The sequence below is a fragment of the Rhincodon typus genome, chromosome 11, assembly GCF_021869965.1.
Source record: "Rhincodon typus isolate 14 chromosome 11, sRhiTyp1.1, whole genome shotgun sequence".
NCBI classification, from domain to species: Eukaryota; Metazoa; Chordata; class Chondrichthyes; order Orectolobiformes; family Rhincodontidae; genus Rhincodon; species Rhincodon typus.
Genome location: NC_063342.1, coordinates 64,539,696 through 64,557,596, shown reverse-complemented (window position 1 = coordinate 64,557,596; position 17,901 = coordinate 64,539,696). Strand labels below are relative to the sequence as shown.

General features: G+C 41.4%; 1 long non-coding RNA gene across 1 annotated transcript; it reads left to right on the top strand.

The window, feature by feature from the left end:
- The first annotated feature begins 944 nt into the window (after window positions 1-944).
- On the top strand, window positions 945-9,250 carry LOC125484370. Its single transcript, XR_007263188.1, has 2 exons — window positions 945-1,307; window positions 9,092-9,250. It is a non-coding gene; the product is annotated as an uncharacterized LOC125484370 (long non-coding RNA).
- The last annotated feature ends 8,651 nt before the right edge of the window (window positions 9,251-17,901 follow it).

The following is a 17,901-nucleotide window of genomic DNA, read 5'->3' as shown; positions in this document are numbered from 1 at the left end:
AAACAATGTTGGGAGCCATGGTCTTATAGCACATCTTGTACAGTGTTTCTCATAACACGTGAGTCAGATAACCTAGCTGTCTATATCACATGGTATCTTCAGCTTCTCAGGGCTCCTCAGATTTAGTGGGATTCTACACTGACCAGAGTTTCCTCGTGTTTTTGTTACATGGGTTCTCACTCCAGTTGTCCAGAATAACATTGGCAAAGTTTTTTTTAAGATGTTAAGTGAACTGACCAGGTAGATAGAAATTTAATATAACCACTGGTTGAGCAGTTCAAGGTTTGAAAGCATAGCCTAACATTCGAGTCAGGCCCTTCAGAAATGGTTAAGAATTTTATGTCCACGTAAAGAGCGGTGTCGGTTTGCAAATCGTGATTGTGGCTAGATTATTTGTTAATTTTAAATCTGATTGATAATACTTTTGCTTAACAAGAAACTAAGAGAGATGGCGCAAAGGTAGGTAAAGAATTGTCACAGATCAGTCATGATCTCCCTCAAGAGCCGACAAAATGGCTTAACTTGCACCTTTATCTCTAACTTGTACCTATATTCTGAGACCTATTATCACCATCTCAGCTGGGACCAGTCAATACCAGCCCTGGAACTGACGAATGTTTTAACCTGCACTTAAGGTACAGGCATCCTCTACAGCTCCCTTGCGGGGGAAAAGAAAACACTGCGAAATGCTTCTGCTGTTTTCTGAACTGTAACACCTGACCTGGTCGCACAAAGATACCCATCACTCTTTTGTCATCGGGATAACGACTGGATTCCATTCTCCCTTTCTTCCCCCAAAACCTCACCGGGAACCAAAATGGCGCGCGCACACACACCGCCGCCCGTTCGAAACCCCCAGTCGTCATGGTTACAAACGGTTTTCCCTACCCAGCGAAGAAGGGCAGGAGCTATCGCGATATCTTTCGAAGTTTCTTCCTCCCCACCCCCACAACTCCGAACCCTCCCCCTTCTTCCCGGCAACATAACTCCATCGGTCGGTAATTGAAAACAGAGGAGCTCAGGCAGCGGAAAGCCTGGGGAAGGGGTGGGGACCAAAAGCAGACTGACTGACTGACTGGCTGGCTGGCTAACTAACTAACTAACTGTCGAACAAAAGATGTCCGGGGTCGTGGCGGAACTGGAGTGAGTGAGTGTCTGACCGGCTGACTTAGGTGTCAGGAATCCGGTCCAGAGCGTAGGGAAAACGGGTGGGCAGTGAAGCGCTCGAGCACCACCCTCCCCATCCTTCAAACTCTTCATCGCGGAGTTCGGAGGGGGCGCTGGGCAGCTGGAGCCGACATCAATGGGTGAGTGCGGCATCCGGAGAGTTAAACCGGACCGGGGAGGGGGCGTCTGGCGATCTCCCATCTCCCCGGTTAAAGCGGACACGTCCCGTCGGCCAGGGTCCTGTCAGCAGCAGCAGCAGCACCACCACCATCATCCCCGCCCCTGACACGTTTGCAGCGGGCTGACAGAGAGAGAGAGAGCGCTCTCCCCATTTCCCGTACACTGCCACTCTGCCACACGTTGCTGCAGCCCCGGCAGCAGCAGCATCATCTTCCCCGCCCCGCTCCCCCAACTTACTGGCCATCCGCAAGGGAGCAGACTGAGCTGTATCTCCCTCAATCCCCTTCTCATGGAGCCTGGAGTCCTATGATCTCCGACGGTTTTGGGTATATCTGTCCCATTTCAAGGCTGCATATCGGCAGCACTATCACAGGGGCGGCTTTCGAGATTACTCCCAGGCTCTGGTGCGGGGCAACACTTATGCTAAATATAATTGAACAATAGAGAAACTGTTCCTTGTTTCAAATTTATTCTATACGCCTCATGTCAAATGATATATTTATGTACATAGTTATGGACATTATAAATCCAAACACCACTCTCCCCTCCTGCACCCGGTTCCCTTTGCTGACTTCATATTTTTGTTTGTATGATAAACATTCTCGCATTGTAGAAGAAGCCTTGTACAGTTATAACTGTCGGGTGATGCCTCTGTGCCAGGCCGTGCCTTTGGTTCTGGTACAGAGTAGCGTTGAATAACTTGGATCATAATTAGTTTAGTCTCTGGTGACCCTTAAGTATCATTATCATAGAATCATCGAATCTCTACAGTGTGGAAGCAGGCTATTCGGCCCATTGAGGCCATACCGACCCTATGAACAGCATCCCTTCCAGAAGCCCCTCCCTCATCCTATCCCTGTAACCCTTCATTTACCAAGGCTAAACCACGCAGCCTGCACATCCCTGGACACTATGGGCAATTTAGCCATTCCACTGAAATATTTAAGTTTTTCTTTAAATATAAACCCAATATCTACCAATTGCTAATTTTTGCTTGACATGTATCTGTAAAATATAGAAGGTTCAGAAGGGAATTGAAAAGCAAATAAAAGAAAGAAAGCAGAGTATGAGAAGAGGTGGTCAGCCAATATAAACAGGAATGCCAAAGTCATTGATAGAAAAATCAATAAAAATGGGCAGCACGGTGGCTCAGTGGTTAGCACAGTGCCAGGGAGCCGGGTTCGATTCCAGCCTCGGGTGACTGTGTGGAGTTTGCACATTCTCCCTGTGTGTGTGTGGGTTTCTTCTGGGTGCACCAGTTTCCTCCCACAGTCCAAAGATGTGTAATTAGTTGGATTGGGAATTCTAAATTACCCATTGTGTTCGGGGATGTGTGGGTTAGGTGCATTAGCCATGGGAAATATAGGGTAGGGTGATGGGCCTGGGTGGGATGCCCTTCGATGGGTTGGTGTGGACTTGTTGGGTTAAATGGCCTGATTCCACGCTGTAGTGATTTTATAAATTTTTTTAAAAAAGATAGTAAGAGGAGGAGTAGGGCTGCCTAGGGACTTATTAGAATTTGGGATGGGGCATATTCGACGCATTAAATGAGTAGCTGGATCTGTCTTTACCAAGGAAGGAAATCCTTTCCTGCCATGGTCAATGTAGAAGTTTAAAATTAATATGTAGGAAATACTAGATAGGCAGTCTGCACCCAGAGTTGGTAAAAGCATCAGAGTCAGATGAGTTAACATCCAAGGATGCTAATGGATTTGAGAGTGGAAATTGCAGTAGTGCATAATGATTATATAGTATTCCCACCATTCTTCAACTTGGGTGGTGCCAGACAGCTGAAGAATTGAAAATTGAAAATGTTACATTGCTGTTCAAAACAGTGTGTAAAGATAAGTTGTAACAGCAGTACTGTCTTGTGTCCAGTTCTGGCACCACTCTTTAGGAGGAATGTGAAGGCGTTGGAGTTGTTATAGAAAAGATTCACAAGAACGGTTCCAAGGATGAGGAACATTACTTATGTTAGAGGCATAGATTGGTGAAGTTGGGACTTGAAGAAAAGGTTGTGAGGAGATTTGATAAGAGGTATTTGAAATTGTGAGAAGTGTAGATGGAGGAGGTTGAGAACCGGAGAGCAAAAAAAAATTGGCAAAAGAAGCAGTGGTGAAATGAGGAAAATGTTTTTCATGCAGTAAGTGATAGGGATCTGGAATGCACAGCCTGAGAACATGGTGGAGATATGGTGAATCGACTTTAGATCAGTTGAGGTTGGTTGAGTTGTTCTGCATCCTGCTGTGGTAGATACCAAATGGTACTTGCTAAACCCACAATAAAATTTCTGCTGTTATACATGATTCTGTGATTGAGTAACACTTGCTGAATATCCCAAATGCACCGATAGGTACAATATCGACCAGTTTAAGACAATCAGTTGTTTGTAATGCAGCTCATTTACATTTGTTAGAAATTACAGTTTTGTTTGTAGTGCAATCAAAAAGGAACATGTTCAAGGCTTGTGCCTTTTCTGAACTTCCAGGGTACTTTGGATGCCATTGGTTCCCCATTGGTCTGAACATTGTCATGGAGACAGCGATCAGTCAAATTGCTAACCAATCAACATCTTCTTTCTCCTGTAGGATAAATTTTTATTATCTTTTGGGATTTGGCATGTTTTTAGTTCTGATTGCAAGATGAAAAGCTTTGGAAATATGTCTTTGCTGCAGCAAAATTCAATTTCCGTACCACCAAGTAAAGATTATGTATTATTGACTTCTCTGATCAGTTGTTGCTTGTTTGTTAAATTTATATCAGTAACTGTATTTTTGATTTAGAAAGTCAATAATGAAATGTAATGGTACGTGGTGACTAGCTTTTATTCCGTTTGCTTATTAGAGTTGGGGGTTGGTTAGCTCGGTTGACTGAATTGGTTTGTGATGAAGAGTGAAGACAACAATACAACTTCAATTTCTATACTGGCTCAGGTCCATGAAGGCCCTGTCTTCTGGACCTTGTCTCCCGTTTGTGGCAAGGTGACCGTTTGATTAAACTTATCACCGGTTGTGTGTGTCACTTTGAGAGTGCAGTCTTTGGTCATGTTGGAACTATGGTTTATCTAATTCATTTATTGGAGTTATGTATTTTCCTAAATTTGCTTGGACATTAAACTCTAAAATTGTCAACTCGACTGTTTGCTTATTAGAGGACATAGCCATTTTACTGTTTCTTAAATGCGTTCACTTTGTTCGCCTTAGCAACTCTTTTGCAACTTTCTGTTGTTGATCATTTTCTGCCTCTTCTGCACAACTATCACCCATGCTTTGTTACAGTGTGGAGCTGGAGGAACACAGCAGGTCAGGCAGCATCAGGAGCAGGAAAGTTGACGTTTCGGGTTGGGACCCTTCATCCGTTTCCCCCAGCTCCACACTGTATTGACTTTGACTTCCAGCATCTGTTGTTCTTGCTAAATAAAAACCAAAAGAACTGTGGATGCTGTAAATCAGGAACAAAAACAGAAGTTGCTGGAAAAGCTCAGCAGGCCTGGCAGCATCTGTGAAGAAAAAAAGATCAGAGTTAACGTTTCGGGTCTGGTGACCCTTCCTCTGAAGTTCTGAGGAACGGTCGCCAGACCTGAAACGTTAACTGATTTTTTTTCTTCACAGATGCTGCCAGACCTGCTGAGCTTTTCCAGCAACTTCTGTTTTTGTTTCTACAGTTCTTGCTATCTCCTGTCACCCATGCTTCCTTGTTATGAAACGTTTGAAAGTATTGTCTTTAGATTATTAAATCATAATCTAGTAAACTGATTTAAAAGGTTCAGGGGAAAGTCCATTCGGAATTTTGCCATCCAATAGAATTAGCTGGTACAGGTTTACTGTTAAAATAGTACCAGTATTGGAGCTTATATGCACAATGGAAATATCGAGCAATCTGTGTTCACACAGTGAATTGCTGGCAGTTTCTTTCCATTTTAAAATTAACTAGTAGATCTTATTGACCAAAGTTCTATGAAACTATTGTATGAAAGTTCAAACCTTAAAGTTTTGGTTATTGCTAGATGTAGGTGTAATGAGAATTAAGTAAACTGGGACTCCAGTCTCTCTGCCATGTGTATCAAATTTTTGAATCTGCAGGCAATTATTGCTATATTTTTGAATAATCTTTTGCATTCTTCTTCATTACTTTTTTGATAAAGTGAAATTTAAATGATACCAACCTGCATGGCAATCATAAAACAGTCATGTGTTCCTGGAGCAAAAATAGTTAGTGGCACAAGTGAATTGAGGGTTTTGGGAAGTTGTTAATATAGTCCAGTTCCCCAAGTGAAGTTGTGAACATTTCTATTTTATTGTCAGGAATTGATGCTTGTTTGCAATGGTAAGACTCTCAATATGCTGCCTACCAAAGTGTCATAAAGGAAGCTGTAATAGCTGTCACATTTGCAAAGTTGCTAGCTAACCTCAGAGTGCACCACCTAACAAAAATGTAAATTTTCAAGACATGAGATGCCAGGGTTGTTTTGAATGTTTTTCAGAGTTTGCGAATACTAATATTTTATCAGTGCAGTTTTTGTAAGTTGTGTGTGTGTGAGTGAACCTTTTCTTGCTTTCCTGTCCTTGGCCTACTTCTGCAGAATAAAACTCTTTACTGTGTTACAATACTGTCTCCTGGAATAGATTAGCACCATTACTAGTGGGTGATTTGTTCAACTTTATCTGATTAGTCAGCTTCATATCTGTGCGAAATTTTGAATTTGTTGTACTAAGTTGTGGGTAGTTTTTAGCTGCGTGACCAAGCTGGAGAGAATGTGAACCACCTTGGAGGAAACGTATTGTTTTGATTGATTGATTGGAACTCCTGTCACAATGTATTATCAAATTCAATCGTCAATTTTGATTGTGCGTATTTTTGAGGTTTGATCACATGCCCACCCAACTCCACCCATTCCATCCTTGTACTCCTGCTACTGGGCATCCTGTTCACCCTTGTGATACATTGACTGCCTTCTGGAATTGGAAAATAAATTGCCTGGTTGTTTGATTGACATTTAGCTGTCATCCAACTGTTTACTCCCACCTCCCCGGCACCCCCACCTTCAATATTTTTATAGTTAATGAACAAGTATTCAAAGCAAATGTGAAAAAACTGTTTTTTAGCATTCCTTTTTAACACACTCCCACCCTGCTCCCCACTTCCTGAACATTATGTTCAGCTGTGCTCTTACCCGACAACTCTGACAACCGCACACAGATCTTAGGAAGCCATCTGGAGGAACTGGACATATTTCTAACCTGTGAAATTAATTTGTATGTTTGTAGAGTGTGCGTGTTTGTGGCTAGGTTCTTAATTAAAATAAAAAATTACATTTTAATCACTGGGGGAGAAGAACTATCTTTGTACGTGCATTTGAGCCAGATGCTGTCAAACTTAAAAAATAGTAGGAATAGGCCATCCAACCCTTTGAGCCTGCTCAATTCAATGAGATTATAGCTGATTTATGGTCTAACTCCATACACCAGCTTTTGGCCTATATCCCTCAATGCTTTAGCTGAACAAAAATTAATCTATCTTAGATTTAAAATTAAAACTGATCTAGCACCAGCTGTCATTTGTTGAAGAGAGTTCCAAACATCTACCACCATTTGTGTGCAGAAGTGCTTCCTAACACCTTTTCTGAATGGTCTGGCCCTAATTCTCAGACTATGCCCCTTGGTTCTAGGTTCCCTAGCCAGTGGAATTAATTTATCTGCCCTGATTTTTCCTATTAGACTTAGAACATTATGGGTGATCTGATCAAAATTCTATAGAAAATACCCCTAATTTGTATAATCTCTCCTCATAATTTAACCTCAAATCCAGGTATCATTCTTGTAAACGTACGTTTTACTGCCTCAAAGGCCAATATATCCTTCCTAAGGTGTGGTTATAGCTGATCATCCGACTCTGTTCCCTGTTCCCACTTTCTTCCCATACCTTTTAGCTCCAAGAACTATCTAACTCCTTCTTGAAAACATCAATTTTTCTGTCCTCAACAGCTTGCTGTGGCGGAGAATTCCACAGTCTCACCACTCTGGGTGAAGAATTTTTTTCCAAATCTCAGACCTCATATCCCTAGACTCTGACCTCTGGTTCTTGACTCTCTGGTCATTGGGAATATCTTTCCTGCATTTACTCTGTGTAATCCTGTTAGAATTTTATATGTTTGTAAGAGATTTCACCCACACACAGCACATGCACATCTCATTCTTCTGCCAGTGAATATAGTCCTACCTGATTCAGTGTCTCATAATTTGTCTTGCTATTCCAGGAATCAATCTGGCAAACCTTTTATTGTGCTCCCCCCCTCAGAAAAGGAGACCAAAACTGTATACAATACTCCAGGTGTTGTCTCACCAAGGCCCTGTAAAATTGCAGCAAGACATCCTTGCTTGTGTACACAAATCCTCTCACTATGAGACCAATATGTTATTTGCCTCCTTCACCACCTGCTACACATTCATTTGTACAAGGACACCCATGTCATGTTGCACCTCACCCTTTCCTATTCTATCACCATGCAAGTAATAATCTGCTTTCCTGTTTTTACTACCAAAGTGGAAAACATCACACTTACCCACAATGTAATTCATCTGCCATGCATTTGCTAATTCTCTCAACTTGTCTAAATCGTGCTGAAGTATCTGCATCCTCCTCACCAAGTAACCCTCTTACCCAGCTTTGTGTCATCTGCAAATTTGGAGATATATCTAGTTCCCTCATCTAAATTATTCATATATATACTGTGAATAGCTGAGGTCAACGCATTGATTCCTGAGGTGCCCCATTCTCACTGGCTGCCACTCAGAAAAAGACCGATTTATTCCTACCCTTTGTTTCCTGTCTGCCAACCAGTACCCTATCCATGTTAGTACACCATCCCCAATCCCAGAATAATGGAGCAAGCTCAATGAGTGCAAAGAAGTATTCCTGCTCCTATTAAAGATGTTATTCACTACTAGCATTAAATATTTTCTAATTAACTTGTTCAGAGATGTTATTGGACCATCTGAAGCAGATGGGACTTGAACTCTGACCTCCTGGTCTAGAGATATGGACACTATCAATGCATCCCAAGATTATCTCCTCATCTGTCACTTCAGGAACAATGCTCTAGCGATGAGTCTTGGCCTAATGGTTGCAGCATGAGGCCTGCCTGTCTAAACATGATTTAGACCAAGGCCAGAGGTTTTCCAAACAAGTTTACTCATTCACTTAGGCTGTGTTTTATGCTATATTTTAAAAATACTTTTGAGGTTTGACATCGGATTGTACTGGGTTTGTGTTGAATGCTAAATTGACTGTCTCTCTTTGCTGACATGGAAACTGGAAAAGAAGCTGGAGCAATAAAACTTTACTGTTTCAAGTTCATAAATTTAAGCAAAAATCTGAAATGGAACAGTTTTCCTTCTCTAAGCTAATTCCAACATTGAACGTGAGATGGAACAATAAAGTGTGGGCCATGGGTTTGTACCAATGACCATCTGATCATCTAATGTGACAAACTAAATTGTGCCTCTTTGCAGCTGTAAATTAAGGGAAAATGGATATCATGCGTGGAAATGCAAGACACGGTCTATCTAATTGGGATGAATTCTGCTAGGAGATTGCAGGAGTTGGATATAAAGTTGCCAGATCTGAACTTTATCTTGTATAACATGAAACTGTTTGGAGTTATGTCGCACAATATGACCATTTGGTGTTCAGTCAGTGGAGTAATTTGACATTTGTTAAAATTTTCTTTTTATTTTTATTCCAGTGGAAGCGATTGTTGAGTTTTCTTATGAAGCTCAGCATGATGATGAGCTGACCATTTCTGTAGGAGATATTGTAACTAATATCAAGAAAGAAGATGGAGGCTGGTGGGAGGGTGAACTCGATGGCAGAAGAGGTTTGTTCCCTGACAACTTTGTAAGAGTGAGTATACATCAGTCACTGTCATTATGTAATATTTGGTGTTGGCAGATATTAACAGTGGAGGTCTTTTAGTAGAGAAAGCTGATGCAGTCTATTCTGTTTGTAGAAGTATTTTAGCAAAAAAAATGTTCTTGCAACCTGATCAAGATCTAGTATCAATGCACGTCTTCCATTCCCACAGTAAAGGCTGCGTTATGTTTGCTGCTTCCTTCTTACTAAGTGTGCTGCTTGTGTTGTTAACAGATGTTTCCAAATTATTTACTGAAATGTTCCATTAGCTGTTACAAGTTACTTACCCAGAAGTTGCAAGAGTCTTCCAATTTTCAAAGTAGTCTAAACTGAGCAAGATTAAGAATTTTGCATTCTAGATTTACCCTTAATTTACTTGCTGTTAAAATCAATCTTGAAGTGTAGTTTGATTTATGAAGTAGCACTGAATTGCTAATCAAAAGGGTTTTTTGTAAGCAGTGTGTTTTTAAACTGTCTTCTGGAGCATGCAATTTAAATTTGGAGTGAAATCGTACTGTCACTCAGACTTACCACTTCCTTCCTTCAAAGTTATGAAAATGAATTGTTTTCATAATCCGAACTTTTCCTGACCAAAACTGTAACCGTAAGCTACATTCATAATACTGTTTTGAGGCCATGTTTACAAAACTGTTATTTCAAGTCTCTGCACTTGTAAAACTATATATTCTTGAATATGTTGTCAACATTCATGTGACCTGTTTTTTGAGTTACCAGTTTCATCAGGAAGATGTATTGAAGTAACGCTTTCTACCTCTGAGCATCAGCTAGTTGTTAACATCTGCACTAGTGAAAAGAGCAGGAAACTGTGGTAAATAATTATTTGCTTGGTTGATTTCATCTGTGTTTAAAATGAGCTGGTAATGTAGAAATGAAGAATCCTTTTTGTAAGATTCTGGTTATATCTTGTTAACAAACATTACTTTGTGAACCTTAGCAGTAAGCTCACATATATCATGGTTCACACACAAATATTAATACAGTTGAGCATAACAGTTAACACACATCATGCACCTATGATGCAAAATGATTTATATGTAAAAGCATCATAATCTATAAAGGTCAGAAGGGAATTGTGTTCAATTATTAGCTGATGCTAAATCAGCAAATCCCAAATTGAGTTGATGAGGGGCATATTGATGTTGGTTTTAATGTTGCTGGCTCAGAGAGTTCCATGCAGCTAGAGTTTTTTGTTTGTAATTAACTGCTTCGTATCCTATGCTGAAAAACACTTTGAAGGATACAGCCCTAAACATCAGGGATGCGAAAGTTGTGCCATTTTGTGCATTCTTGAATTGGTTTTGAGATCTTGTGGCAGAGTGGCATCCTGCACCTTGATGCGAAGATTTGGGCTTGTCTCTCGCCTGCTCTAGAGATGTGTCATAACATGACCAAACAGGTTGATTAAAAATATCTGAAAGCTAAAGTGGGGGATGGGTAGGAAGCGGTAGGACAGAAGGCCCGGAACAAAATGGACCCAAGGTGCAAGATGTGGTGCGTGAGTCTAAGATGCTGGACATTGTGTCAGGGGTGTTTGCGTCTGGCATTTTAAAAGATTGATGACATTATTTTCGTGATACAAATTTGCAAATTTGATTTATTGCATTTAGTAGAAATTGTACCCTTCAATGATCAGATGTGATAGAAGAGGTTAGTGACTTGAGGGATTTGGTTAGCTGAGTAGAGCTTATTATGAAAATAACTTTGGATTGGCTGCAGTTAGGTCTGTTACTTGTATTCTTGAATTTTATGAAATACAGAAAGTGAGAACAAATAAAGTCACACTTTATTTTCTGTTTTGATACTGTATATCCTTGCAATTGATTTAATGACTAATTAAGGAGATAGAAGAACATTTTTCTAATTCCACACTTGCTTAAAGGCGATGGATGGTTAAGCTTTATCTCTACCCAGCTATCTAATTTCCTGTGTGAAGGTATTATAGCATATGTTTATGCTTCAGAGACAGTCTGGGATAGTTCCAGAATATCACTTCATGATCAGAATAGCTTGTAAACCACAATGTTCAGTCCTTTGAGAGTTGTTGCCGATTGGAATTGTGATGTTCCTGTCAAGTCCCAAAATGAACATGTCAGTGCAGCCAAAATCCACTTTCCTGAACAGTTATACAGATTTAAAAGATTTGCTTATTTCTTTGTGTCCCTTGTGATTTTGGAACAGTAATCATCTTTTCCTTTCAGAATCTTTACCTCTTTTCTCTGATTAAAATAATTCTCTTTTACTTAATATGTTTCAGCCCTTAGTATGTATTTAAGATTAGAATAGATTTAAAGATCATTTAAAAACAAAATTCAACAACACTGCTTGTGCCTTTTTGACCTTTGTGTATTTCAAAAGTGGACGTGTGTGTGTGCTTGAGCATGGGTGTGCATTTTACTGTTTCAACTTAACTTCACCTTCAAGCTAGTCAGTGAACAGTAAATACCCATTGAATTACTTTCTTTATATATCTCACCTGAAGGACTTGGCTTGCATTTATGTAGCTTTTTCAGTGTAGAAAAATATTTCCATATGCTTCAGAGGCCTAAATGAAAATGGGTCTCATGCCAAAATAGCAATATTTGAGAGGGATAATCAAAGGGGTGAATTGTAATCTGCCTCAAAGATGGAAAGGAATGCAAAAAGATGATTATAAGGAGGAATTCCAGGACTTGAGGGCTGATTTTGCAGTTCAGGATTAGGGGAATACAAGAAACTAGAGTTGTAGTCCTGGAGAGTTTTGGGCAATTCTTATTGGAGGAGAATAGAGATGGAAGGGATAGGAAATAATTTTATATGTGAAGATAGAAGGATGACCAGAAGAGTATTGGAGTATTTGGGGCAAGAATATGTGGGTTGGGTTGGGTACCTATTTAAATTTGGTGAAAATGTAATGCAACTCCAACATGCCAGCTTTTGGTGCAATAAGCTACATGCAAGTAATTTGCTTTTTTTAGCGGGCACTCAGTAGCGGTGGCAGGAAGCTGAATAAGATGCTATTTAATCCCGTAGCTACATGCAAATGAAGGGATTTCAAATTGAATTCAACCCTTTGGAATTAATTTCCCCAGTGTGGGTTTTCCAGGATATGTGCCAATGAAAAGGTAAGTTTCAGATGGAGTTTATGGAGGGGCCGTTGAAACTTCATATTATTTGATCTCAATCAATATTCAGTTATGACTTCATTGTCATTTCCTTCTGGCAGGCAAAATATCTGCATAGAGGTTTTCATCACCCTGTGTTAGCTAATTTTTGTTGGTACATGAACAAATAATGCTTTGATTTTAAAGTTCTCATCTGAATTTTAGTTCTGCCATGACCTTTTTTTTTCTTCCCCCATCTCCCTCTATATTTGTATTCTTCACCAGTTCCAGAATCTTCAATTACCTGTGCTCAGCTTTTTCTAGCCTTGAGCAATTTTAATTATTTGGTCATTGGTGGCTGTGAGTTCTGCTGCCCAGATCCTAAGCATAGATATTGAGGATCAAAATTTCAATCTCTCTTTTTACTCCTTTTGAAACATTTTAAAACCTAGCTGTTTGGCAGAGCTTTTCACCATTTACCCTATATGGCCTAATGTGGCTCGATGTCCAATTTAATTTTAAAGGTTCATATGAAGCATGGTGAGACATTATATTACAAAGTTGTTGCTGTCACATCAACACTAGGAGAATAAGAGTTCCCTCGAATGTTTTTGATAGTACATGTGAAGAAGATCACCAGTCTCAGCAGCAATGATGTATGCTGGTGGTATCAGGAAGTGCATAAGTGAGGTTTAAAGTCTACTTTTTGGACCTGGTAATATTGCATTACTAGTTCCATTTGCTTTTAATTTCTTTGCTTCTACTTATTCCCGCTGACCTCCTATAGCTGTATCTAGGGACTTGCAGTCTGTACATAAACACATTAGGTATCTGACTTGGATTGTTTGATGGGGCTAGGAAATAGATCAACTTGGAATGTGATGGTGATAAGTTGACTAAGTGCATATTCACACTTACTACTGATTATTTTAATCAACGAAATTCAGACATGTTATGACCCACCACGTGAAGCAGGTAAGACTTGAACCTAGGCCTTCTGACGCAAAGTTAGGGACACTGTCATTGTACAACAAGGGCCCTTCACTTTTATTTCATTGTTTGGTTTCCCACTAATACAGGGTACCATTGATTGCAAGCTAAGCAACATCATGGAAACTACAAGTTTCTATCAGTTGCAAAGGTTTTTATTATATCAGTGTGCAGTTGGTGTACAACGACAGGGGTCATGCAGCTATGTGCCAGGTTTCCTTAGAGCCACCGAAATGCTTTCACAGAAGAGTCAATCAAGTATTGCAGGCAACTTGTTTCACAGAGCAGATTTCAGAGATAGCTGATGTGAAGTTCCTCCTTCCAATTTAGCTTATGACACCTATGAGGACCCCTATGACTGAAGCAGTGTAAGTGTGAACACCAGAAATACATCACTACCAAGTGTTGTTGAGCAAATGATTTGACCTGTTGAAGATTCACTTCAATTGGATAGGCTTGAAGGTGATATTTACTTCTTGCCATGTGGTATGGCTAGAATTATAGCGACACCTGCTGTCTACCCTGCCCAGTATTGTACAACAGAGTAAGTTCAAGGTGGCAAAGAATGAATGTGCTTATAGGACCTCCTTGGACGGGAAGAGATGATGTATCGAAATGCGGCTCCCATTGCCAGAGCAGCTGAGGGAATCACTGGCTGGGGTTCCGTCACATCTGGCAAATTCAGTTTGATTATTGTAATTGGAGCTAGTACTAAATGAAACTCACATTCACTAATGCTGAGCCCCCTTATTTCACTACCATTTGCATTAAATAGTGCTTAAACCACTCATTCAGCCATTGGGATCTGTCATGTACTGATATAATGAATCAACTGAGAGTTATTTGGTGCTCGGTCCTTGATAATGGGAAATATGAGGAAATAGTGCTAATCAAATATTACATGACCTTTTTTAAAACAAAAATTAATGGTATGAGGTTGTAGACATGCTCGCCAAGCTGGTGGGTTTGATTGCAAATGTTTCGCCCCCCTGCGAGGTAACATTGTCAGTACACTTCCGGTGAAGCATTGGTGTTCTGTCCCGCTTGTTATTTATATGCCGTGTTTGTCAGTGCCTCAAAGTTGCTGATCTTTCGCATCCCCTTTTGTTGATGAAAACTTTGTGGTTCAGCTGAGAAAGTTTTGCGCACCTGCCTATTCTTTGGATTCTGCAGATTTCTGTCAAGTGTCTGCTTATGTGCACTTGTGAATTGCAACTCACCAGGAGAAAACTCACCAAACTGTTGCAGTGGATCTCACAAAGTGAGAGTATTTGTGTTAGTGGATGGCTATTAAGCCCTGTGACAGCACTCCGAAGCAAAAAGGGCCACTGAGAAATCATTCTTGTGCCTTTCTAGTGACGTTGCGTGCAGGTGTTAGACGACAAAGAAAGAAGTGTGAATTAAATTTGACAAAGTACTGCTTTTGACCATCACCAGAATGTAACCCTTTCCTTGTTCTGCTCTTGGTTAAGTGGAGTCAGAGATATCTTTAATTTGCTCAATCATTGGAGTTCCTAATCTCTCTCTTTCCATTGGAGATTTGAGTTTGGCATGCCCTATATTCATGGCGTTTCCTTAGTGTTTAGCACCGTCTTCTGTAAGTAGCAAAAATTTGCCTCTGTTGTACATGCCATGTTTGTCATGTAGTTGCCTGCGGAGGAAGTGTATTAAGTGGGCAGGTGAATGTCATATAAAGAATGAAGTGAGTTGCAGTGGTGGTTGGATATGTGAGGAGCTGAGGAAGAATAGATGCTGCATCAACTTAATATTTTGAGAGGAGTGATTTCATGGAGAATGCTGTCACTGTCGTGATGATTCCCTCACAAGCAGTGTTGAAAGAATTGTAAAAATGGTAACATGAGACACAGATTGGGTTGTAGGCAAGATAGTGACTGGAATTGGTTTAAAACTGGAATGTAGCACAAGCGCAATTTGGAAGGCAATACAGTGTGTGACAGATTTGGAAACTTCAAATAGGCATATAGTGAAAGAATGACTTGGAACTGGAATTTAGCATGTTGGAAAGGGGGAGCTAAAACTAGAATATGGTGCATTAGAGTGGCATGGAATTGGAGGTGGAAGGTGACATGCATGAGAGGGGTGAGGAGTTGAAACTGGAACAAGAATTTTGTTCGATGAGACTATGAATGAGAATTGGAACTAGAACATGGCCCACAAGAATAGCAGCAAATTAGACCTGGACATGTAACAGGAACATGGACCATAACGGTGGTGAGGAATTGAAAACTTGAGATGGGATGTGAGGGAGTACGTGAGTGTGACGGAGAGCTGGAATATGGCACAGGAGAGTGGTGGCGAATTGTAACTTGAATGTAGCCCGTCCGAATTGCTGTGAATTGGTTGTGGCCAGTGAGTGGTGGCAAATTGGAATCTGAGCTGGAACATTGTGTGCGCATGAGCAACAGATAGGGAGTTGAAATCGGTCACTGAGCTGGAATGTGGTGCATGTGCATGAGAGAGAGAGAAAACCAAGCTGCAGTGTGGCGTGTATGGACATGAGAGATGGGGTAGTTGGAATCGGAGTTGGAAGGTGGTGCGTATGAAAGATAGCGAGTTGAAATATGAACCAGAGCTGGAATCTGGAATGCAAAAGAAGTGACCAATTGGAATCTGTACGGGAACGCAGCATGTGATAGGCGGGAAATTGAATTTGGGATGGGACTGGGACACGATGTGGGAGCTAGACCATGGTGTGTGTGAGAGATTATGAATTCAAGCCAGATTATTTTGTGTAAGAGAGGTGTGAAATTGGAATGAGAATAAGGTATTAGAGAATGGTAGTGAATTGGAACTGAAACATGACCTGCAAGAATGCTGGTGAATTGAAGCTGGGCCATGGCCTACGAGACTGCTGGGGAATTGGAATTGGAGCTTGAATTTGGCATGTGAGAGAGAGGTGGGGAATTGGAAATGAAACTGGAACGACATTCACTACTCGCAATCATTAGTAGTTAGGAATTGGACCTGGATCGGGATCATGGCTGAGTGCTCAAGTGGCGAGGAATTAGACCCAGAACCGGAACACAGTAGACTGTGGAAGGACCGGGGAATCGAAACTGAAGCTGGAATGTGCTCTGCAAGAATGGTGGGGAATTGGACCTGGAATGGCAACGCTGTCTGTGAAAGTGGCGATGAATTGGACCAGGGTGTACAAGAGTGCCAGGGAATTGGATTTGGAGCTGGAACTTGCCATTGCAAGAATACCAGGATATTGGAATTTGAGCATGGTGTATGAGAGGCAAGAATAGGAATTGAAACGGTGTACAGGGGATGTGGAGAATTGGAACTGGACAGGGTTGTAATGGATTGTGCAAAAGTGGAGGGCAATTGTAACTGGAACATGGCCCATGGCCTGCAAGGGTGATGGCGAATTGGAATTGGTCTATGGTGTGCAATAGTGGTAAGGAATTGGAACTGGAATGGGACTGCATGTGTAAGAGAGAGCATGGTAGGAACTGAATATGGAGTGGGAGAGAGACGGAGAATTGGAGTGTGTGTGTGTGTGTATATACACATGTTAGAGAACTGGAGTTTGAATGGGCTGTGTGTGCATGCGAGCAGTGGGGAACGTGGCGGTGTGTGCAAGAGCATCCTGGACCATATGCCAGAACAGTGGGGAATGGGGCTGGACCGTGTCATTGGTAGAGAGACCGGGAATTGCTTGTGCATCGTGGCTCGAATAGTGACAGGGAACCTGACCTGGATGATGGAGTGAGGGCAGCGGGCAACTGGAACTGGACTACAGAGCGTGAGAGTGTCATTGAACTGGAACTGGATGGTGGTGTACAAGATGTGCGGTGATTTGAATTTTCACCTGGAGCCGGAATGTAGCGCATGGGAGAGGAAACTGGAAACATGGCACAGTGCACAAGTGACAGGGAATTAGCATCTGGATCTGGAATGGGACTGTAGCATGATGCATGAATGTGTTGGGAAATTGGAATTGGCATGCGTTTGTGGTGGGAAGTTGGAGCGTGGTGTAGGATTGGTCCAGAATTGGAATTGGAACTGTAGCTGGACGTGGTGTGCAAGAGAGTGGTGCTGAATTGGAACGTGAACGTGGCAGCAATTGGAATTGGAATGGGAACGGGAATGTAATACGCAAGAGTGGCGACGAATTGGAACGGAATACTCGAGAAAGAAGGGAATCAGAATGGGAATGTGTCACACGAGAATGATGGGTACTTGAAATGGGAACGTGGTGGGGAATTGCAATTGGAATGGATTCAGTCACGGTTTGCTGCTTTTAAACTGTTGCCGCTCTGTTGCTCCCCATCGGCTATGTGCTGTTTCTGATGAACAAACCACTAGCTGTGTCAGGTCTTGATCTGACATTTGGTTCAACCTTGCTGCCTTCACATCCTCTTTCTCTTCTCTTCTCCTCCCCCTGCCCCCTCCCCCATACCAGCCAAACAACCTGAACTTTCTGCGATGGCACTCTTGTTTGTTTCAACAAGAACTGACTGCAGACCACTCATCCCAGTCTACTTCCATGTTGGTGACTGCAGGCCACTCTTCCCAGGAACCTCAA